The sequence below is a fragment of the Balaenoptera musculus genome, chromosome 19 (assembly GCF_009873245.2).
Source record: "Balaenoptera musculus isolate JJ_BM4_2016_0621 chromosome 19, mBalMus1.pri.v3, whole genome shotgun sequence".
In the NCBI taxonomy this organism is placed as follows: domain Eukaryota; kingdom Metazoa; phylum Chordata; class Mammalia; order Artiodactyla; family Balaenopteridae; genus Balaenoptera; species Balaenoptera musculus.
In genome coordinates this window covers 51,504,713-51,528,198 of record NC_045803.1, presented here as the reverse complement: position 1 = coordinate 51,528,198, position 23,486 = coordinate 51,504,713, and the positions used below count along the sequence as shown (strand labels likewise).

At 46.0% G+C, this 23,486-nt stretch overlaps 1 protein-coding gene across 1 annotated transcript in view; it reads right to left on the bottom strand.

Moving 5' to 3' along the window:
- The window catches only part of WWOX (WW domain containing oxidoreductase), a 974,128-nt gene that overhangs the window by 202,472 nt on the left and 748,170 nt on the right, over positions 1 to 23,486 (bottom strand). The window lies entirely within an intron of this gene.

The following is a 23,486-nucleotide window of genomic DNA, read 5'->3' as shown; positions in this document are numbered from 1 at the left end:
TTCTCTTTCTTTCTTTCTTTTTTTTTAAAGACAGCAGCAACCATATTTATCGCTCAGTTAGAAAAAAAAACTCATTTTAATCAGCTTCCAAGTCCTCAACTTGGGTCTGTAATTTACAAAGAACTTGGATTGCCATTCAGCATTGTAGCATTGTGAAGAAGTCATTCTTTACTACGGCTGAGGACAAAAAAAAAAAAAAAAAAATTTAAAAAATAAGGAGGGCTTTCTTTCCATCTTCCCATTCTGTGCCCTGCCCACATGCACCCTTCTCCAGGGTGGGTTACAGACAGAGAGGAAGTCAGACAGAGCTAAGGCTGGCCACCGTGCTTCTAGATACCTCTGTCTTTCTTCCTTCCTAAAAACTTAGAGCAAGGATTGGGCATGGGCTTCGAAAGCTCTTATTTGAAAATATGTGAGCACAGAGATGCTGAGGTCGAACATACTTGTGCTACTTTCCAGCCAGCTAAGTCACAAAAGTGCTGCCAGGAGCCAAGACAAACTGTTCATCTAAGGGCAGGGTGAACTCCTTGGCATCCTTTGGTCTTTTTACTGGGGAGGGGGTGGGGTGTGGAACACTCGAATCTTTTCTATGCATAAAGGAAAAGGAGAGAGACTGGGAGAAAAAAAAGAAAAGAAAGAAAGAAAGAAAGAAAGAAAGAAGAAAAAGGCTTGCACCTCATTTGCCCTTCCAGTGTCCAGAAGGGAGTATTTCTTTCCACCTTTTTCGCATTATAATAATGGCTTCACAGCTCCTGAAAAGGGCCCTGGTGCATCAGCAAATGGTGCATGACACGGCCAAACCCTGGGCTTTGTCGCGCACCAGCTCCGCTCCAAAGAAAGTCCTCCTCTGCCTTCGTTTCCCTGCCATTAACTGAGATGAAATGAGTTTTTCCCCCCTTTTGATTCATTCCCCCGCCCCCCACTGTCTATTACGGTGTGACGCGACTGGGCTTCCGGGCCCATTATTTCACAGACGATTCTTTTATTCTGGTTTGGGAGTTTGCGCCTGCAAGGTTATCTGTGCGCAGAGCAATGCCGCGGTCCTCGCGTTCATTTTTGAAATCTGATCTCATTGATAAGAACAAGACCGTTCGCATTGCATTCGTCAGATAAGGAGCTCGGGTGCCGGAGTCATAATTTTTACGACTTTAGTCAGGGCTCCCTGTTAAAATACGTCAACCGATAAAAATGCAAGTATTATAAAAATAACCTTTGTATCAAAAGTGTCGTCCTATCTCCTCCTTCTCCTTTTTTTAAAAAAGCACATTATGTCCTTTTTTCACATCAGGCACCTCTTATACTCAGACGCCTGTTTCCTGATGTACATTTTTCACAATGATATTTGAAACGGTCTTGCTACCCCCAGGTCAGCCTTCAGCATGCTGGGAGAGGAAAACAAACAAACAAGAGGGCTAATAAGGAAAGAATCAATGTCACGCAGTTTGTCTGAAAGGGGTTCTGGTTAATTTCCCTCCGATGGTCTATCGCACGTGGAGAGGGAACGGGTCCCGGTCCTGAGAAGTAAATGAATCAGGTCCATGGACGTTTAGTCCCCTGAGCAGAGTCAGAGAACATTTAAGGACCAGGGTCCAGCGTGTCCCCCGTGGCAGGACTCCGGGTTCTCCGGGACAGGACTCCGCTGTCAGCTTGCCCAGGGAACAATTGGGCATTGTTCCCACGAGGGAAGTGGCCAAACATACTACGAAGAACACCCACCCCTATCGGACATAAACGGGAGTAGGAGAGGTCGGCCGGCTCCATCCCGGAGAAGAGGCTTCTCGCAGGGTCCTGATGCCATCAAAGCTGCCCCCCTGGCAAAGCCAACCCCCCATGGAGGTGGCCATGGAGCCCGGCGAGTGTGTTACAGAAATATTAGCGCGAGGCAGATTGCCGGAGCCCCTGTGTGTCTCCATCTCCACCCCTGGTGGCAGCCATACAAAGACGCCGGTGACAAAACTAAGAGACGGCCACGGGCTTGCGAGTGGCGTGCCAAGCCGCACGGCACAAGGTCCTGTCCCATCCCTGTTCGGGGGCCCCGTACACCCAGGCCTGCAGCTGATAACACTGTAATAGCCCTCCTTTGAGGACAGAGGCTCCTGCGTGCTGATTAGTCATTTATCACACCTGGCAGCCCTGCTGAACTATAATTACTCTTCTCTTATCCTGCCTCGCTGTCATGTCCGAGAGGAGAGGCGAGGCACAGTCTCCAGTTAATGACACATTACCCTCTTGACAAGCACTTAAAGGTTTTATTGTAAATATGCAAGGTAGAAAACATCCGAGATTCCCTTTTTAATTATAAAAAGCAATTTCAGGGCCTCCCTTCCCCAGCCTCCTCCCACCCCACCCCCCCCACCCCCAAATAGTAAAGTTTCCCTGCCTTATCCTCTCTGCTTACCGCAAACAAACTGATTTTCCCTTTGTCACGTAAACTCATTGCTACAAGTTAACTCAGTATCTCTCCGCAATTATCAGACATATTGCCTATGAAATTGGTAATTTAAACACACATCACACTGCCACAAAAGTTAAATTTCCGCCCCGAAAGAAGGGGAAAATGTGCATTTATATGAAAAATTATATATGAAAAAAAGCCGAAAATGCAGCATAAATAGTCCGGTTTTCCTCATCGGAAGAGAGGGAGGAAGTCATTGAAATTTTTTTTTTTTTTTTTAATATGAGTCTCTAACTGAGGTTAAAGAAAATAGATGGACGTATTTTTTTCATAAACTAAAAAAACTGGAAATGTGTGGGTCGTTAAATCCTGATTGCCTACTTATACGATTTGGGGAGAAAGCCAACTTAGCATTCAGTGATTCCTGGGGCTGTTTTTATACCTCAAGGAGTGTTCAGAGGACACTTCCCGTATGGCAAAGGGGGACCCTGGCGGGCTCACTGCATCTTGTCACCTTCCAGCTGATTTTTACAAGGCGATCTTTCTGTTCTGTGCAGCCCTGTTGGTCAGGCTTGAGACTGCCGTGGGCAAACTTTGATCAGAGTTATTAGGATGAAATAATGGGATGGGGTGGGGAGCTGACGTTAATAGAATCTTTCACTCTCATGGAAAAAAACAAATCCCACGTAGACACACGTAAGCGCTCAACACTGGCACATAAAGACATATCTGATGCAAAATGAGCTCACCTCAGCCCTGTTGGTTTTAACGGCCCTCCTACACCTCATACAAGTGTTTAAGCTCAACACACATGGACGTTCAAGCGTGTTGGGTTCTATGTGTTTGAGATCATCTTCTTCCAACTGGTTGAATGCCATGGCCAACAAAAGCTGTTGGAGCATGGGGCCTTTGCGGTTGGGAGCCAGGAAGCAGAGATAAAGCAGCAGGGGAAGGCACGCTACCTGTCCTCCTTTGTTCCAGGAACCACTAGGGTTGATCTCTCTGCTTAGGCCAGCTAGGTGTGTGTTCCCTTCTTCCAGCACCCCTTTCTGGCTGGACTTCCAAAGGCTTCCATTTAGGATCATCGCCTTCCCAGAGAAAGGAAGGCCTTTTCTTTGGTCAAAGGTCCATGAGAAGTTGAAGTACAGGCAAGGGTTAAGAAAAGGAGCTGATGCAGCATTTGGAAATAACGAATAGCAAGATCCAGGAAGGCATATGGCGGCCAAACCAAGGATGTGAACACGTAAACAGCTGAGAGCCAGTCAGGGCTGGCGATGACTCTTCACCTGGTTCCTGAAGAGGAGACTAGTAGAGGTCTTTGGAGGGGAAATGGCAATAACAGGGAGAGGATGCGTAGGCCAGCAAGGTGAAAAGGCAGGCAGGCTTCGACCTTGATCTGAGCATCCTAAAAACAGAAGCACCTTGTGCGGCTGCGGTTGGCCACTGCCACTGCACGGAACACTATCCAGGAAGACACGAGAGCTGGCTGTGCAGAAGACAGAGACGAAGGCACACAAAGACAAGAAGCAAACTGACATCTTTAGAGTTCATGGTCCAGATCCCCAAGCAGGCTTCTTGAATTGTAAACGCCTCAAGGATAGACCACCTTTCATTCATTGTCAGTCTTCAGGAATGAGCACATAGGTTTTATGAATGAATGAGAAAGGAGAGCCCTGGAAAACAGGCAGTGGAAGGAGATCCTTGAAGATGTGTTTCCTGATCACTGATTTTCAATTCTTCCCTGCATCCAGTAACGAGTATGTCTCGAGGATTATTTTGCGGCCGGTATTGTGGGAATAAAGGAGACTTAACTGAGGTGATCTCAAGACTCTGGGGCCCCACAGGGACAGGAGCCTGAAGCGGGTGATGACGGCCATAAAGACAGAGATGGTGATTAAAGGTAAGGTCTACTGAATGCTTACGCGGGCAAGGTGATGTGTCAAGCTCTTCGGGACACTAACTCTTTACCTTCCTGTTGGAGCTTCACATCGACATTTGGAGGGGTGGATCTTGTGGCTTACACTTTACAGAAGGGGAAACTGAGGTGCTGAGGGCTGAAAGAACTCGCCCAGGGCCCCGCTGCTGGTAAGTGGAGGGGGCTGGCTTCACCAGGGACTCTATAATCCATGCCCTTAACTCCGGCCTTGCTGCCTCTTATCACCACGTGTGGGAGGCTGGGAAAACCACATCTGGGAAATAGTTCAGGGTGACTCCCAAGCACACTGGCGAGAATTTCTCCAAATCTCTTCTTTGACTTGGATTTCAAGGGCTGAGTTTGCAGTCGCTGACTTGGGAAAGTCCTTGCCTCCACTTTTCCATCTCAACTTCTCCCTGGGAAGCTGAAGGCTGCCATGTTTTGACTTGTCCCCAGAGCACCCTGCTCTTTTCAAAGGCATTTTATAAATCTAATGAAGTAACAGGGATCCAAATAAGCTGTCCTTCCCAGGTTTGTGGTCTTGAGACAAGCTCCCCTTGAGATGTGCTCCCTTTTCTCAGCCTGACACCTCCCTCTCTTAAGGGAAAATCATCTGCACTGTGCTCATCACCTGTTTTGTCTCCTTTTAGAAAATGCCAAGTGCGCATCTCCATATTTGGTCCTCCAAAGGACCAGAAAGCCTGCAACAGAGGCTCAATTCAGAGAGTGGAGGGGTCCTGGCAGGTCTGAAACCAGATGTTGCCCATCCTTCCTTCTTTCCTTCCTGCCTTCCTGCTCTCTCTCCCTCTCTCTCTTTTCTTTGCTCCTTTCTTTTTGTTCCCTCCTGTTTCTTTTTCTCTTTTTTTCTTCCTTCCTTGATTTTTTTTTTTTTTATTGCACCCTGGACTGTTCACTAGACCATTCCACAACTTGGGTGGTGATGGAATGACTGTGGCTCCCCAGGGCTAACAAAGAGCTGTTGTCAGTGTGATGTGCATCTTGACGTTGATAAAATGCAGTCTACAGCCTTTGCAATAACACAGCTGTTGACCTTGAGTAGCTCGGGATTTTGAAAATCCACTGAACCTGGACAGTCACCTCCCCCCGGAACTAGGCCAGCCAGATTAGTTGGAGCTCCTTATGTGTGGACAGGAACCTTCCCAGTTAGGCCTCATGGAAAACAGAGCTGGGAACTAGAAATCCGGGAAGGAATGGAGGCCCTTGGTATGAGAGTAAGGCCGGTTGGTCTCAATATCTCCATCTCTCTCCAAGATACACATACACACACACACACACACACACACACACACAGTCCAACTTTGCTTCCTCCCTCTCAGCATCTCTACTTCCTCTCTGCACACCTGTTCCATTATCCTGTCTACTGGCCGGCTTCCTATTTCCTCACGGGTTCTGCTTTCCCATCACTCTTCCTTGCAGAGGGTCCCCATTGGATGCTCAGCCCCTGAACCCACAGGACTTCCTGGCTTCTGCATTTATCCTCGGCTGACTGCCTTTTTCTGCGATGTCTATTCAAATCCCTGAGAGGTGAAGATCACAGCAGTGCACTGCTGGCCCCCCTTAGCTTGACTGCTGTGGGGAGCCGTTTATGCTGAGGACAGGGATCCCCAGCCTAAGGGCAGGTGTGGGCTGGTTGGCTGAATGAAATATCTTTGGTGCCACTAAGATTGTGCAGTGGGGTCTGATTATACACTAGGGCCACCCTATCTCAGTAATTCAAGCACACAGAGAAGACTTCATCACACATAGGTGTAAGTTAAGGTATTTAGTTCATGATATTGAACTAATCAGATGAAAAAGAAGGTCTTCCAAATTGGATGAGAATTCTTAAAACCACTTGAAGAGGAAAGACAAGATGGTTAGTTGACGGGGCTGCTCAAAATGGAACACTTTTCTCAGTCAGTTATACATTCAAGAAATGTACAGGGAGGGTCCAGTACTGACATAGCTCTCAACATCGGATTATTTTGGAAAGGGAATGTAAAAAAAAAATACCATTTAAAATTGCACCCCCCAAAATAAAATACTTAGGAATAAACCTAACCAAGGAGGTGAAAGACTTACATGCTGAGAACTATAAAACATTAATAAAGGAAACTGAAGATGATTCAAAGAAATGGAAAGATATCCCATGCTCTTGGATTGGAAGAATCAATATTGTTAAAATGGCCATACTACCCAAAGCAATGCATAGATATAATGCAATCCCTATCAAAGTACCCATGACATTTTTCACAGAACTAGAACAAATAATCCTAAAATTCATATGGAACCATAAAAGACCCAGAATTGCCAAAGCCATCCTGAAGAAAAAGAACGAAGCAGGAGGCATAACCCTCCCAGACTTCAGACAATACTATGAAGCTATAGTAATCAAAAGAGCATGGTATTGGCACAAAAACAGACATATGGATCCACGGAACAGAACAGAGAGCCCAGAAATAAACCCACACACCTATGGTCGATTAATCTTTGACAAAGGAGGCAAGAATATACAATGGGAAAAAGACAGTCCCTTCAGCAAGTGGTGTTGGGAAAGCTGGACAGCTGCATGTAAATCAATGAAGTTAGAACACACCCTTACACCATGCACAAAAAAACCCTCAAAATGGCTTAAAGACTTAAACATAAGACATGACACCATAAAACTCCTAGAAGAGATCACAGGCAAAACATTCTCTGACATACACTGTACCAATGTTTTCTTAGGTCAGTCCCCCAAGGCAACAGAAATAAAAACAAAAGTAAACAAATGGGACCTAATCAATATCTGATAATTTTGTTTTAAAGCACCAAAAAAAGAGGGTCACTATTAGTCCCAAAGCTCTATAGGTTAAATGACTTATTTTGTGAGTCATCCAATTCAGTACTGATAACTTTCTGCTTGTTTTTACAGAGAACTCAGGTAACCCTCCTGGCTGATTTCTGACAGAAAATAAAACCCTTCACATGAAGCTGAACGACATGCATCGGCTTTGCCTAACTGTCTGCCGGGCTTGTTTTTCCAGATAGGGGCAGTGATAAATTGGTACCCACATATCGACATGCTGGCCCTGGTGATGGATACAACACACAGCTGAGAGATGACAGGCTAGGGGTAGGGTACAAACTATAACCAGTAGCCTTTTTCCTGAGAGGAAGGTAACTTGACAGCTATGCTAGAGTCTTCCAATTTCCTGTGCAGGTTTATTCTCCACTCTTTTGTACTTGGCTCCATCCCCGGAAAAGTTGACTAATATGACCTATATTAGTGAGTTCCTTTCATCATTGGGTTTCTGGGTGGGCTTGAATAATGGGGGAGAATGTTTATTACCCTGGGACCTTTCCTTGGGAGGGAGGGGTATCACCACAGGTAGGCAGAATTCCCCAACCAAAGGTTACAGCCTCTGCCAGGTGGTCCTCTCCAACCACAGACCCTCACCTGGCTCCAATACCTGCTTCCTCCTTCCTCTCCTTTCTCCGTCTGGTCCAGGATGGCAAGAGACACCCTCATCACTGTTCCTGGGAAATTCCCCACCTCTGATGGTTGCACTTATACCCTGTCCCCACCTTTATAAATAGTCTCTTTATTAAACTCTCCTCAAATTACCCAATTTCAGTAGGTCATCTCTTTTCTGCCAGGATTGCCTCTCATAAAGAAGGGAAGGGATGAGGCCTCTGGCTGCATTTGGACCAGATGCTCTAAGTTGCAGGGATCACTGTCCTGGACTCACTGTTTAAATATTGGGGAAAGTCCTGATGGAAATTTTTGGAGAGTACATTTTTAGAGAATTGCCGAGTTCAGCAGCCCAAGAAGAAAAGGACACAGAGATTTTGGGCCCACGTACGGCAGCTCTCTCATTAACACAAAATGAATTCACTTTACTTTGCTTCTGAATATGGAGAGCCCCACACAGAAATAAAGACATATGCGCTGTCATACCAGAAGCATCTTGAAACATGAGGGAGCATACGGAAAAGTCCTTGAAGAGGTCTTTCCCAATTTTTCTCAACCGGCACATTTTACAGGAAAGCTCTAAACTCTCACTAAAACAATGGATTAAAAAAATGAGATACCCTCCAGTTTCGCCATCCATTTGTTTCAACCTTTCAAGATGTGCTTGGAAAAGGGACAAGATAAGTTGCAAGGTTCCCAGTGTGAACCAACGTGAAATATCTTGCCTTTGCTGGGAAAATATTTTTTAATTTTCCAATGCATTCTGACCTACTGCTGCTACAAGGTAGGAAAACATCACTGTCGAAAAAGAAAAGGAAACCATTCACATGCCAAAGATGATGGTGTTTAAAACAATAAAGCCAGCACTGGGTTAATAAGCACAGCCCACTTATAAATTTATTTTTCTTTTGGTTTGTGATGCAAGGAGATATCAAATCATAAAGACCTTCCGTGTGCTTTAGAAAAACAGAGATTATAAATCTTGGAGACCTACTTTGCTGTCAAATTGGTGGGTTGGTTCTTTTTGAAAGCTGTCCTTGAATTACCATGGTGGGTATGTCCTTCAAGAAAGCCCCAGGGTTATTCCCCAAGAAGCCTTCTCTGACCCCTCTCTACTTAGTTTGGGATAAGTGTCCCTTCACTGAGTTCCCTGACCATCCTTTTTGTAGAACCTTGTAGCATGACCTTGAAATACTGAGTCTTCCTGAGTCCCTGAGGTCAGAGGGAACTTCTTGTTTACCCTGAAACTATCATACCTAGCACAATGCATGTTATCCAAGAGATGTCCAATAAATTCCTGTGCAATTAATCTTTAATTCGAGAAAATAACAACATCAAAATAGCAGTCCTTTAGAATCTCAACTGGAGATTATCAAGAAATGGCAAATAAGCTTTAACAAGTGGGCTAACCCTGGTCAATGGGTAACAATTTCCCGCTGGGCCCTGCATTAACCCAGACCTGGGAGTCACAGCCATGCTTGGGAGGAAAGGCAAATATCGATGAATTAATGATGTCAGCCGTGGACCCAGAATTGGGGAATGATGTCAAGTAGGCTGTGGGTTTGCCATTCCTGTCCTTATAGCCTCAAATCTCTGCAGATCACTTATGTGAAACCATCGCAAGAAAATTCACTACGATGCAAAGAATGGTAAAATCAGCACTGCCCCAACCTATTTAGGGTATTGTGGGCCTGCAGTCTAAAAACAGAAACTAGCTCACGTCCAAACCAATTGTTCTTCGTGGCGCACAGAGAGCATATTAGGAACGGGCCTTCATAAAGCTCTGAGTCAGGCTGGTATCCCCCAGGTGACTTTGAAAGCTGTAGGTCTGGAAGCGCTTTTACCTATGGCTTCTTTGTAAAATTTGATTAACTATTTTCAATAAGTTTTTCTATCATCTCCGGTTGAAAGTTGCAAGCGTGTTGCATATGTAAAAATATAAATGTTTGACTCATCTCGCCCGGGGAAATGCTGACGAAGCCAGGGGGGTGTGTGCTCCTGTTTCGGTAGATGTCTCCCTAAGCCCCAGTTAATCTTGACATTTCCCCCGCATTTCCATGCCATCTCAGACAAGCTGGCGTTGGATATCCTTCTGACCCTGGGACACCCCTCAAATCCACGTCAAGGAGAACGGGAGGTCGGCGTGGTGCATTGCTGGCTCTGAGCCATGACCTTTTGACACAGCATCCGCATTCCCGGGCCGGTCAAGGTCTTTGTATCAGATGGATCCTGGCTGACTGAACTGGAGAAGGCAGCCAGTTGGAACTTGGGCTTCAGCTGTAACTTCTGCACTCCTGCTGGAGCGGTCATCGAGCCCGGGTGAGGATCCGGATGAATCGTCCCCGCCTGCCCTGAGCGTCGCCTGGGTGACACCCACCAGCGACGGTGAGAGATCTGTCGTAGCCGGAGATGTGAAGTGATTTGTGGCACTGGGACCCTGACACTGCTGTGAGCCCTGTGCTCTTGACAAGCCACATGCGAGACAACACAACACCCCGCGTGCCAGGGACATAGATTCACAGGCTGAACTGTTTCCTCTTTCTTGACATAACGTGCTGTGACAGAGTGACAGAAGAGAGCATTTGTGTGCATAAAACCCCCCATGGCCGACAGGAAATGGACACCTCCCCAGAGTTTGCCTTCCTTCCTAGAAGGAATCACGGGTGGATGTCACAGAAGCCTCTGCTGCTGGGGCTGAGGTCACATGGACTTCAGCAGTTCTGAAATAAGGTCCCCAAAAATGGGTGGCCAGGGCTTGGCTCCTGATGGAGTGGTGGTAGAGGGGGCCAGGCGCTCAGAGACACTTGGATCTGGGCTCGGGTGCAGGGTTCTTTCATTTTGCCCAAATATTAGTCCATATTCTCTCTCTTTTTTTTCTTTTTAAATTGGAGTACAGTTGCTTTACACTGTTGTGTTAGTTTCTACTGTACAGCAAAGTGATCAGCTATACACGTACATGATATATCCCCTCTTTTTTTGGATTGCTTCCCATTTAGGTCACCACAGAGCATTTCTTTCTAAACAATGGTTTATTTATTTATTTATTTATTTAAATTAATTAACTTATTTATTTGGCTGCACCAGGTCTTAGTCGTGGCAGGCGGGATCTTCGTTGCCGTGTGTGGGATCTTTTTTCTTTTTAGTTGCGGCATGCGGGATCTTTAGCTGCGGCATGTGGGATCTAGGTCCCTGACCAGGGATCGAACCCAGGCCCCCTGCATTGGGAGGGCGGAGTCTTAGCCACTGGACCACCAGGGAAGTCCTCCATATTCTCTTAAAATGACAAATCAAGTCAGACTTGGATACTGGAACCTTGATGAGCCAACTGTAAAAAAACTATCAACTCTCCCTCTGCGTGTTATCCCTTCTTCCTTGTTTTTCTTCTTTCTGTTACATCCCCTGCACACACGTTACCCACAACACCAGAGATTGATCGACAGATGCCACAGAGGACATCACAAAAACGGACAAGGGAAATCTGACCACTTCTAACAGTGCTGTTCCAGATACATGAGGATTCGTGTGGTATTTCTGGTAGAAGGATCCTGAGGGTCAGCTTGTATATTGTTAAATAAGCCAGTTGACTTATTTCAGAGGTATATCAATATTGCTCTGAAAAAAGTTGATCCCAGGACCCTCTGCCAACCTGGGACATCACATAGGGCAGATGTTGGCCAATCACAGCCCAGGGGCCAATTCCAGCCTGCAGCCTGTTCTTGTAAATAAAGTTTTATTGGCACACAGCCACACCCATTCATTCCTTTATCTTCGGTAGCTGTTTTCACACTACAGTGGCAGAAGTGAGTAATCGAAAACAGAGATTACATGGCCTGTGAAGCATAAGATATTAGCTATTTGGCCCTTTATAGAAGAATTTGCTGACTCCTGAACTAGACAGTGGGGACTTCCAGTTTACCTGTTAAAGCTCCTAAGAAAGCCAAGCTCTGTTGAAGACAAACACGGCACAAGGACGTGTGCCATGTGGTCATACTGGACTCATGAAAAAAACAGACAAGGGCCAGCTCTCAAAAAAGATGGAAAGTTTCACCAGTCCCACCTTCCTGTCGTAGCTGAGATAACTCTACCTGCTATAACACATGAACTTCAAAGTTCATGAGGCCTAACACAAGTTTATCTCTTGTTCCTGTAATGCCTTACTGCCTAGAGGGAGGCCTGCTCCATGCAGATATTCAGAGATCCAGGCTAGTTCCATCCTGAGGCTCATTCCATTGTTTAGAACTCAGTCACGTGACCACATCTAACAATTAGGGATGCGGCCAGGAGAAAAGGCAAAGAGGCTGGTGAACATTTAGCTATAGGACCTATCCCAAGACCCTAACCTGTCCCATCTCTCCTCCCCTTCCTCCTCCTTTCAGAGCATCATGGTCTTTCCTATCAGAAAAGAAGGCACAGGCATAATCCTTGCTCAGTCTTCACTGATAGACACATAATGTGATATCCTCCCTAGGAGGAGATCCATCCTAACAGAATACTGTGTGATGCTCAACTCAGGAAAGAAGGCCATGTATCAAACATGTTCATTTTCATTCTACTTGGCTACATGTTAGAGTTAAGGATCTGTTCTGGGCAAAGAAAGTATTTAGTACATTGTCCACTTTACAACCCATAGAGGCAGTTTTCCTATAACAATAAAATCATTACAGGTTTTTACTTGTAGCCCTCTTGCAAAGTGTTGGTCATAGTTGGTGCTTTTTTGCCACTGAATCTTTGATGAGGAAATAAATTCAATTGTAACATTTTAATAATTTGTTTTGCTAAGTGTTTTCTAGGAATACTTTTGAGGCCAAATGTGTCAGCTACTTATATTAGCTTGGTTTAAAGTAGCCGTCTCCTATAACAGCACTGCTCCGGGTAATTTCTTCCCAGGACACCTGGACATCTTTCAGGTGGTAGTGCCTTCAAGTCTTCAGCTCTACAACCTAACTCTAAAAGCCTTGACCTCAGTCCATCCACGTTAGGGTTGATAAGACAGCTCACTTGGGAAGAATCAGTTACAAACATTAAAATCTTTGACAACATATACACGATAACAGCTAGGCAATATTTAAAAAAATAAATAAATAAAAGGAGGCCACAGAAAGAGCCCAAGACCAGGAATGAGGAGACCCTGGCTGGAGAGCCTGCTTCTTCACCAGCTCCTTTGCTAAGCCCCTTCCTTCCTCAGCTCAGTGTAAACGGTGTAACCGTTTGGGCGTCCACGGTCTATCTTTCACAGATTCTATGAATCTGGGAAGAAATTCCTCATGGTGGAGTTTGATGTCTCAGTGGGAGATATGTTTTAGAATGCCATTCTCAATTTCAGTCCACAAAAGCAAAAGACAGGCCCACTTCCAGATCAGACTCAGGCTAAAGGAGAACCCGCAATAAATATTTCGCAAAGGAAAACAAAGGAATATATTATCCTGCCCCCCAAAGGGAGCCCCAATGACTGCTTCTCCAACAGCAAATGGTTTTATAAGCAATCAGCGTAATTTTATTATTTCAGGTACTGTTCACAACATTGCCACGAAGAAATCACAATTCGATGAAATTAATTTAGCCATCACAGGAAGGATAAAGAGAAGCTCAGAAGGGTATTCATTTGATAAATAAAATATATTTTAGAAGAGAATATTATGGTAATCGCTATGTATTAATGCAAACTTCTTTAGGGTTTGCAGGATTTAAATGCACATTTTCTCCCAACTAAATAAACATACATATTTGAGGAGCCTGGTCTAAAATATTAACAGTCCGTCTGCACCAGAAATATTAGTCCTTTCCTCCTTTTCTGCCTGCTTCTGTCAGGAAGCCACAGAGCATACAACGGCAGCGCCTAGCTAACCATGTAATTGATAACTCCCTACTCGACTCACTGCTGGAATCTGTCAGTTAAGGTCTAAAGATACATACACACCACTATGAAAATGGACTTACACAAGCCCGTCTGCGGCCCAGGAAGGGCCTGAATGCAGTCGACATCCTGCTACTTAATTGGTCGGGGCTGGCTAACCAGCACACACGTGTATTCTAGCAATGGCTTGCTGTACTATGACTCTTTTTGACAGACCTATTTAGTGAGGAGGAGGGGTTTTTTTTTTTCCCCAGATAATTGCTCAAAATCATGCTTTCAAAGTCAAAGTGATTCAAACTTGCCTGTCTGTATTTTGCAAATACACAAGTTGGAAGGAATGCAAATGCACATCCCTATTTCTCAGGCAGATGCACAACAGAGGCTGTTTTTGTATTTTGTTTTTCCTCCTCGGAGCGATGAAGGAGAACGAATTCAAATCCCACAGGGTTTAGACCAAGCCTGGTGTGGCTTCTTTGGGGCCAGAACCCACAGAAGGCATGAGTCACCCAACTTGGGCCCAGGGCCCGTCAGGGAGCGATGGTGAATCTGACATCCCGCCAGTGAAAAACCGGGACTCTCAATGCCCTTTGAGGGCTTCCCCAGCAGAGCAGAGGGTTGTAGCATTCAGATCTACTGGCTGTTTGGAGGAGCCATTTAACTTTTCGAGTGGCGCCTGGCATAGTGAACAGCGCCAAGTGCTTCGAAATTAAACCATCTTCAGGGTAGTGCAGGGAAATGACTTCACTCCTGTACTCTGCCCCTCATCATAAAAAGAGAGCTGTGTGTATCTACCTCTAGGGGCTCTTGTGGATTTAAATGGCGCTCACTAGGAAAATCACCCTGAACGTGGATGTATAGACATCTCCTGGCTTTGTCCCTGCTCCCTCTGCTTGGCTCTGAAGGCCTCTGTTGGCATTCCCCCCTTCCCCCGCCTCCCTTGGCATTCTTGAATATTCACATAGAGACCATGAAATGGCTCAGGCACTAACAAGCACCAAGAAATTCTAATAAGGGAAGAAGAGAGAAGTGCTGGGAGGTGTGGATGAAGCAGTTTCTGACGGCGAGCACACCAGTGACGTCACGTACACCACGTGCGGATTTCAGGAAAGTCCAGGAGCCCAGGGTCCTCCCCGCGAGGACAAGGGCTTGACACCCCTGAATCCACAGGAATAGCTTTCACGAGGCTTCGAGGGCCCTGGAAAGTACTATCGCATTATGTACAGAAATGCCCCATGACCATGCAGCAAAGAGCCCCTTAGCGTAGATCCTTAGGATCTATGCACAAATCAAGACTCAAAATGTGAGGTCAGTCCCGGAACCTTATATAACTCTATCTTGACATTTCTGAAGGTAAATAAAACTGAGAAAATGTGACCTTTCCCCTACTGTAGGAGCACAACCCCACAGAATTATAGAACCCTTCTCTTTAAAACTTAGAGACGACTTTCAAGAAGATAGTCTCCTACTCTGCTTTTTCAGAAGATGGTGAAAATGAGCTCTTCCGCAAAAATACTTATTTGAAAGGCAGTGTGTTTAGTAGCTAAACCAGGACTTCTCTCTCCTTGGGAGAACTGAGCTGAATAAGGAGATCTGGTCCCACTTTCAAGGTCAAAATTTGGATCCTGACTCAAAATGCCACGCCTGGTTCCCATGACTCTTTAACTATGGGATGATCAGACGGGCTATTATCTTCCCCACTGCCAGGATACCCAAATAGGACCCTGCGAGATGGCAGCAGGTAAAAATGCTTTGTAGACCACTAAATAAATATATAAATAAATGATTAGTGTTTTAATTGAGGCTGGATTGCCGGGCAGTCAATTCAATTAACTGTGGCACAATTAATTGTAAAAGTTGAGGTTCGGCTCTGACATTGCCAATTCAAGCGGCGTCGCGTAGGCTCGGTTACAGCAAGAGAATAAAATTAGCCGTAAAAGTGTTTATCTAACATATTTTAAAACATGAAAAATGGAAACGCTGAGGAAAACCAGTCATGTTTGGCAAACTCTGCCTCAGTTTCTCCGTCTGTAAAACAGAGCTAATGTGACCTACTTCGCGATGAAGATGGATAACCCCAGGGGCTGTAAAGGTGAAGGGTAATGACGGTTCAGCATGGGTTTGGGGTGGGAGTCTGGAGTCAGCGTGGCCACGGGCTGACTGAGCCCACATAATACCTCCAGTTCTATCAGTCACGTCTCCCGGACGAGGGCGAAATCACCAATGCAGTCGCTCTCTGGAGACGCCGACGCTACCGCCCAGGCTAAGAAAGAAAGGCAGAAGCTGTGGGCCACCAGGGACCCTCGCAGGCTCCCCAGCACCTCCCGTCTCAGGTGGGCTGCATGGGTATCGAGAAATGGGTGCTGCTTGTGGTCGTAGGGACCTCTGAGGAGCAAGACGCCCCGCCCCCTAATTAGTAGAAGCTTCCATGTGACCCATCTCTGCTTACTTCGCTGGCTGGAACTTTTGTGAAACCCCTCCAGGAGGCTCAGCCAGGTCATACTGATTCTGGGCACTGAGGGCCTTTAACCTGCCCCTAATCCAGTCCTAAGCCAAAGCTGGCTGGAGGGAGCGTGCCCTTCCCCAACACAGTGGCTACGGCATCAAAGCACCTCCACGGAGGAGCCCATCGCCCGCTTACCCCGAAACAGATACACAAAGGGCTCATTGCCTCAGCACTGCCATTTTTAAAAATTTTAGAGAAACACTTCCGCTGCTAATTTTATGCTCACAGTGTCCCTTGGAATCATCTTAGTTCTTTATCTTAGCTGTAACCAAGTCTACCTGATGTGAGGTTGTGGGAATTGGCAACAATACTATATTGCTGTTGATGTTTGTAATAGTAGCTGTTTTTACTTGGAGCTGCAACAATTCCTAACTAAAACAAACAAAAAAAGACTAGAAGGAAATCAACTAAAATACAAGGGTAAATGTTCTTTGCAGCACTATTTACAATAGCCAAGTCATGGAAACAACCTAAATGTCCATCGATGGATGAATGGGGAAAGAAGACGGGGTACATATATACAATGGAGTATTGCTCAGCCATAAAAAAGAACAAAATAATGCCACTTGCAGCAACATGGGGGGACCTAGAGATTATCATACTCAGTGAAGTAAGTCAAAAAGAGAAAGACGAATATCATAGGATGTCACTTATATGTGGAATCTAAAATATGACACAGATGAACTTATTTACAAAACTCACACACATAGAGAGGAAGACTGATGGCTGCCAAGGGGGAGGGGGGTGGGGGAGGGATGGAGTGGGAGTTTGGGATTAGCAGATGCAAACTAGTATATATAGAATGGATAAACAATAAGGGCCTACTGTTTAGCACAGGAAACTATATTCAATATCTTGCAGTAAACCATAATGGAAAAGAACATGAAAAAGAATGTATAACCGAACCACTTTGCTGTACAGTAGACATCAACACAACATTGTAAATCAACTATACCTCAATAAAATAAATTTAAAAAAATAAAATAAAATATAGGGGTTATCTCTGGGTGTTGGGTCTGTGGACGGCTCGTTTCACCTCTCTGGGTGCTTCTTGCTCTGTGTTTTCAAATGTTTTAAGATGACATGGATTCTATTTGTCAGCCCTTTGGGGCGACCCACAGTTCATGCAACATAGAACAAAATGAGCCCTGCATGGTCATCTGGGGCAAAAATATACTTGCTGTGTCTGGATTCGAAAACGGGAGATTGGAGTTCTGAGCAGCTGGGACCAAGGCTGCCCACCAAGGGGGCCAGATGCTACTGAAGGTGGATACAGTTTTTTATATCCTGATCTCATTCCAGCTTGAAGATGTGGTGGGGATAAGGGGAAGAGGAGATGAGAGGGAGATCAAAATGTAGCTGAGAAAATAACAAGGTTTGGAGAAGATGTGGGGAAATTGGAACCCTTGAACATGGCTGGTGGGAAGGCCAAAATGGTGCAGCTACTATGGAAAACAGTTTGGCAGTTCCTCAGAAGTTAAACACAGAATCACCAGACGATCCAGCACTGGGCGTATATCACGCCTAGATCTCTATCCAAAAGAATTGAAAACAAGTGTTCAAACAAATACTTGCACATGAATGTTCACAGCAGCACTATTCACAATAGCCAAAAGGTGGGAATAACCCAAATGTCCATCTATGGATGAATGGATCAATCCAATGTGGTATAAACATCCAATGGAATAGTATTCAGCCAGAAAAAGGAATGCAATACTGACACAGGTTACAACGTGGATGAACCTTGAAAACTTTATGCCAAGTGAAAGAAGACAGATGCAAAAGATTACATATTGTATGACTCCTTTTATACGAAATGTCCAGAACAGGCAAATCCATAGAGACAAAAAGCAGACAGGTGGCTGCCAAGGGCTGGGAGGAGGGAGGAAAAGGGAGTGACTGCTTAATGAATAAAAATGGTTTTATTGTGGAGTGGTGAAATACCGTGGAACTAGATAGAAGCGGTGGTGGCACAAAATGTTGATGGTGCTAAATACCACTGAATTGCTGACTTCAAAAGGGTTCATTTTATGTTACATGAATTTTACCTCAATTGAAAAAAAAAAGCAGAAAAAAATAGTATACCTGAAGTTTGCTTGCCTGTAGGTGTGTCTGCTGTTTCCCAGAAAGCACCCTTCCCAGAGGGGAGCTGGGGGAGAGGGTCAGCTGGGAGCGTGTGTCTGCTCAGGGCAGGGGAGGGGGGCCTGCAGGACGGCCACAGGCTCGCGGGTGCCTTCCCCAGCCTTGGACACCCAACGGCCAGGGCTGACCTCCTTGCCTCTGCTGGAATTTCCTTCCTCTGAGTCCTCCCAGCAGGTTCAGCTTTCACCATTTTCCTTCTTCCAGCCCCTCACGCCTACCACTTGTGTTTATATAAAAATTATATATGAAGCTCCTTAGAGAAAAAGCAATGAAGAAATTCCCCCAGCTGAGGGCCTATGTGGAGAGGCAGGCGGTCTGTGGTGGGTTTCTAGGAAGGAAAACTCAAGTCGGGGGAGCGGGGCAGGCTCATGCAGCCCGTCTCCTTATGGCTTCCGGTGTCTGATTTGATTGGGGGTAAGGGACGAGGACAGGAATAGGGCCAACCCAAGAGCTTCTGTTAGGCAAATAAATCTTGTCTGGAGGGTTTCAGGGCCGCTGAGGATCTACTAGGCCTCCTGGTTCCCCATGGGAGGCCGTTTAGAATCAGGGCCTGAAACTGTCTGACAATCACCGTTCTTCCGAGTCCTTGGTGGCTTGCCTGCCTGCGTAAGTCTCGCCCAAAGGAGTGGTTCCAGACAACCTCTTGATTCAAAGATGTGTAGGGGACCTGAAGTACCACTTAGAGGGGCAAGAAGAGGATAAAACGGCTGTTATAAGAAATTGCCTGAAGGCCACAAAGAGTTGCTATGATGCACCGTGTGTGCCGACCTGATTCTCCCAGACCAGAGGCAACTTCTAGGATGAGCTTGGGCACTCATTCAACAAAACCAAACCAACCAACCAACCAACCAACCAACCAACCAACCGAGGGGTCAGCTCTTAACCAGCTGCTTCCTTTTGGGTGGGACTAAGATAAAGAAAGGGACATGGGATGGGGCACACATATTTTGGAGATAACGACCCTCTGCCCTCCCTTCTCACGTCTGAGTCAGGCACTGAAGAGACAGAGCAAACATCAGCATGAAGACTGGCCTCGTGGAAAAGTACTGAAAACGGAAGTTGCAGTCACGAGACCCAGTGTCGGGGAGAGGGAAGGAATAAGTGTCCGCCACCCCTGCCCCAGTATGCCCAGGCATCTTCTCTTTGTTATTTCTTTTGGCGTCGTGCTACTCCAGGGGCGGGGGGCAGTCTCCCTGGTATGGATGTTAGCGCCTGGAGGTGCCAAGGCCACGGTGCTCACACGGTGAGGCTTTCCTGACCGAGATCCCCAACCCAGCTGCATCCTTGAGGCTGAGGTTTCAGCCCTGAGGCCAAGTGTGCCCGCCCCTCCCAAGGCATCGGGCTTTCATCCTCTGCCACGTGGGTCCCTTCTTCAGAAATGACTTGCTCTGCTGGCCCCCCAGGCTACCTGTATCGTGTGCCGTGTGGCTCTGTTCGCCACAGGGCCACGCACATCACGTGCTCCGGATCTGAGACTCTGACCACACAGCCTTGAGGGCTGAGGGTGGCGTGAGGACCCGGCAGACCAAGAGCAAAAGCAGCCTCACTGGTTCTCATTTCACAACTGCCTGAAAATGAAGGGCAGAAAGAAGTAGGTGTGCTTCACAAGATGCTGGCTAGATTAAAGCGTGCAAGGCGCTCTGCAAGGAGAAAAGCCCTTACTCATCCATCCATCCATCCAAAAAACAGTGACTGAGTGCCTTCCCTTGTGCCAGGAACTGTGCAGGACAGCCAAGGATGGGCAAAGAAGACCCAGTTTTGAAATCTGTATTTGCACAGAAGAGCGTTCCTTAATGTTGCTAGACCCTGGAGCGGGGGAAGGGGCCAAATGCAATGTTGTAAGGAAGTGGCATCTCCGAGGGGGGTTTCACAAGGTCCCCAAGCACGGGCAGCTCGAAGGGCGGGAGGACGTCCAGGGAACCAGGGCGGCAGGGACTCCGGGTGGGGGAGGTGCGACAGGTGGCTGATATTGTTGGAAGAGGAGTTTTGCTCCCGATGGGGAAGGACCTTTGGATCTGGGAGCCAAGGGTCTTGCCTAATCCCTCCCACTCTCCACAAGGCTGCCAGGACTGTTCTAGAAATTGAATCCCATCACTATGTAGATTTCCTTGTTCATAAGTCTCAAGTGGCTCCATGTTGCTTATGGATAAAGCCCTTCTCTACACTATGCGTTCCGATGGGGGCGGTGACACCTCCGGCGGGGGGGGGGGGGGGGGTGAAAACTGGTTTTGGGGGAGGCAAGGAAGGAGAGGAGAAAAAAATGTTTGCCGTTTGAACGTTTAAAGCACAGCTATGCATACAGTACAGAAACAGACATGCAGTATATCTGTGGTATTAAAATTTCATGGGCGGGGGCGATTGGGAAAATCATGTCGGAAAAGGCTCCTGGGGGTGGGAGGCGATAATGAAATAAAACGCTGAGAAAGACTCTAGGCCAGGGTTTCTCACCGTCAACACTATGTACGTTTGGGCCGGGATCATTCTCTGTTGCTAGGCGCTGTCCTGTTCATTGTAGGACGTTAAGCAGGATCCCTAACTTCTCCTCCTTAGATGCCAGGAGCCCTGTCTCCTGACTTGTGACAACCAAAAGTGTTTCCAGCGTTGCCAGACGTCCCCCGGGAGTAGGAATTCAGCCCCAGGTGGGGGACCCCTGGACTAGATGAGGTCCTTCTTGGAAGCCCTCATTCGACGATAACTAGATTATAAAGCTTAACAATGTTGGATTTTGCGGGAGTTGGGGGTGTCTTTTATTGGCAGCCATACATTCTGAGGGAGCGCCAGGCAGGTCTAGCGTTGAAATGGAGAATGACCAAGTAAAAGGAGAGACCCAGCCATGCCAATGAGAGAGGCCTTTCCAGGAAGGTCTCATCAGGAGAGAGGCAGGGCTTAGGGAGCAGAGCCAGCAAGGCTAGAAATGTCCATCTCGCTCTGCGTCCGGAGAGGCCTCATTAAATTCCGTGACTGCACTGGTGGAGCTGCACTCGCAGCTGTGAATTTCAAGGCCTCCCTGGGCCTCCTGTGGGCAGGAAGCTGGGGTAATAAATTATCTCCGCTTCCTGGCTTGGGCTGTGGACCTTGGGAGGTTACACCCTAAACATCCCATCTGAAGGGCGGAAAGCTGGGGGACCCAACACCAGAGACGGGGCATGGGTCTCCGTTTTGGCCACGTGCAACTAACTGCCAACAGTGTTAGCCATTTAGGTTGAGCGATTTCCATCAGGTAAGGTTTCCTATGACAGTAACATTAGGCTTTTGCTAAATCAAAAAAAAAAAAAAAATTGCAATAATTCCTCGTGCATCACATGATACTTTTAAAAATAATATATGGCTTATTTTGGTGGATAATCATAATACTGGGGCCTGGTTCTGGAAAGTGAAGCCTCACCTCACTGCAGAACTTGAGTCTGAGTGATTTCCTTCTTTCCTAAGACTCTTCGCAAAGCGAGTGCAGCATGACGCAAATGTTAGGGGAGAACCCACGTGCTGTTCAATTAAGACGTTTATTGATGTGACACATAAAACTCTCCTATTTTATTATCTGGACTGGAAGGTGGTTATTTCTTTAACTGCTTTGCTTCTGTGCATCTGTGGGATCCTTAGAGATGGTTTTTCTCTTGCACAAATCCTAAAGAATCAGTCCTCTGATGAGTGAGCTTTCCTTCTTTTTTCTTCGTTCTACATTCCTTCATTTTGTATCTCCTTCTTTCTTTTCCCTCCTTCTGTACTCCTGTATTAACTAGGTTGAGTTTTCTTGCTAGAGTTTGATTTGTGAAATCACACTGCACGTTCAGGGGCAGAAGTGGGGAGAGTACATATTTTAAAGGCAAGGTGTTTTGAGAAAGGTGAAACATTTTAGAAGGTCATTTTAAACATTCAACATGAATGTTGTGTGAGTTATGACTTGCCAGGGAAAAAGAAAGCAAACTAATAATACAAGTATCTTGAAATAATCCCAGGACTGGTCATATTAAAAGAAATAAATGAGCCAACGGAAAAAAAAGCGCAAAATTCTACACATGCGTATTTCTCCCTAGCTGGAAAAAGAAATTTCCCAATTCTGTTTACCAGCGGAGGTGCGGGCCCTCAGCTCACAAGGCTTGGGGCTGCTGCCCCCACCTTCTTGCCCCTGCTTTCCTATCTGCATACGAACCTGTGCTGCTGAAGACACCCAGAAATACGTTCATTTACTTCTCCCTCGGGGACAGATTTCTCAATCAAACTCAGAATTCAAACTTTCATTCGCTGAGACAGTGCTTTGGAAAACCAACCAAAGCAAAGCAAGGCAGACAATGACAAAACCCTAAGGTTTATTCTCATACAATTTGAGAGACTTAGCCAAAAAGAAAAACTCTAAAAAAAAAAAGAGACAGACAGAGAGAGAGAGAGAGGAGTCTTCCTGTGCACCAGATATATTATTACAGATATCTGAAGAAACTGACAGATATTTTAAGAACATACAAGTTCCTTTTTGCTGGTTAATTATTTAGTAACTGCTCGCTGTTGTTTAAAAAGTGGAGATCATTCTAGAAGATTGTTTTTCTTCCCTTTATCACCTTCCCAGTCTTCCCAGCTGCTTCCACCAGGGAACTTAAGTACCCAAAAGCCAACATGACAGCCCGACTTCTGCAAAGAGGCTTAATTACTCATTACGAGATTCCATCAACACAAGCTCCGGTCTGTGGTTTTGTAATAAAGGCCGTTATCTTTCCTTGGATTTTTCACTCCTTCATAAAGGAGGATGTGGCAGAGATTTCCACAACCCCACTTTAGATGGGAAGGGAATGAGAGGATTGTAATGCATGAATTTGATGTCATTAACAATGCTGACAGCTGTTTAATCCCAATGGAAACAACAGCTGAGTCCCAACTGCGGGAAAAATAATTAACTCTTCAGTGCGTTCTGTGGAAGGGATCATATGAATCAATTACGTGTCTCGTGCCTTTACCTGCAGTTTTTGTCAATTACTCAGCCATTTGGTCGGGAGGCTCCGGCTCTAATGAAATGACAGGAGGCCCTTACAGGCTAGGAGACTTGTTAAGTTCAGAGACCAGATTTATTAAATGGGCCTGTTCTGAGTTTGCCATTAATTAAAATTAAGAACCATTTTTTTTTTAATGCTTCCACTGAATCACGGAGCATAATGAACTAAAGTAAAAGGAAATAATAAAGGGGGAGACCTGGGTGACCCAGTGTCAGGGAGGAGAAGGTAGCTGAGCTGAAAG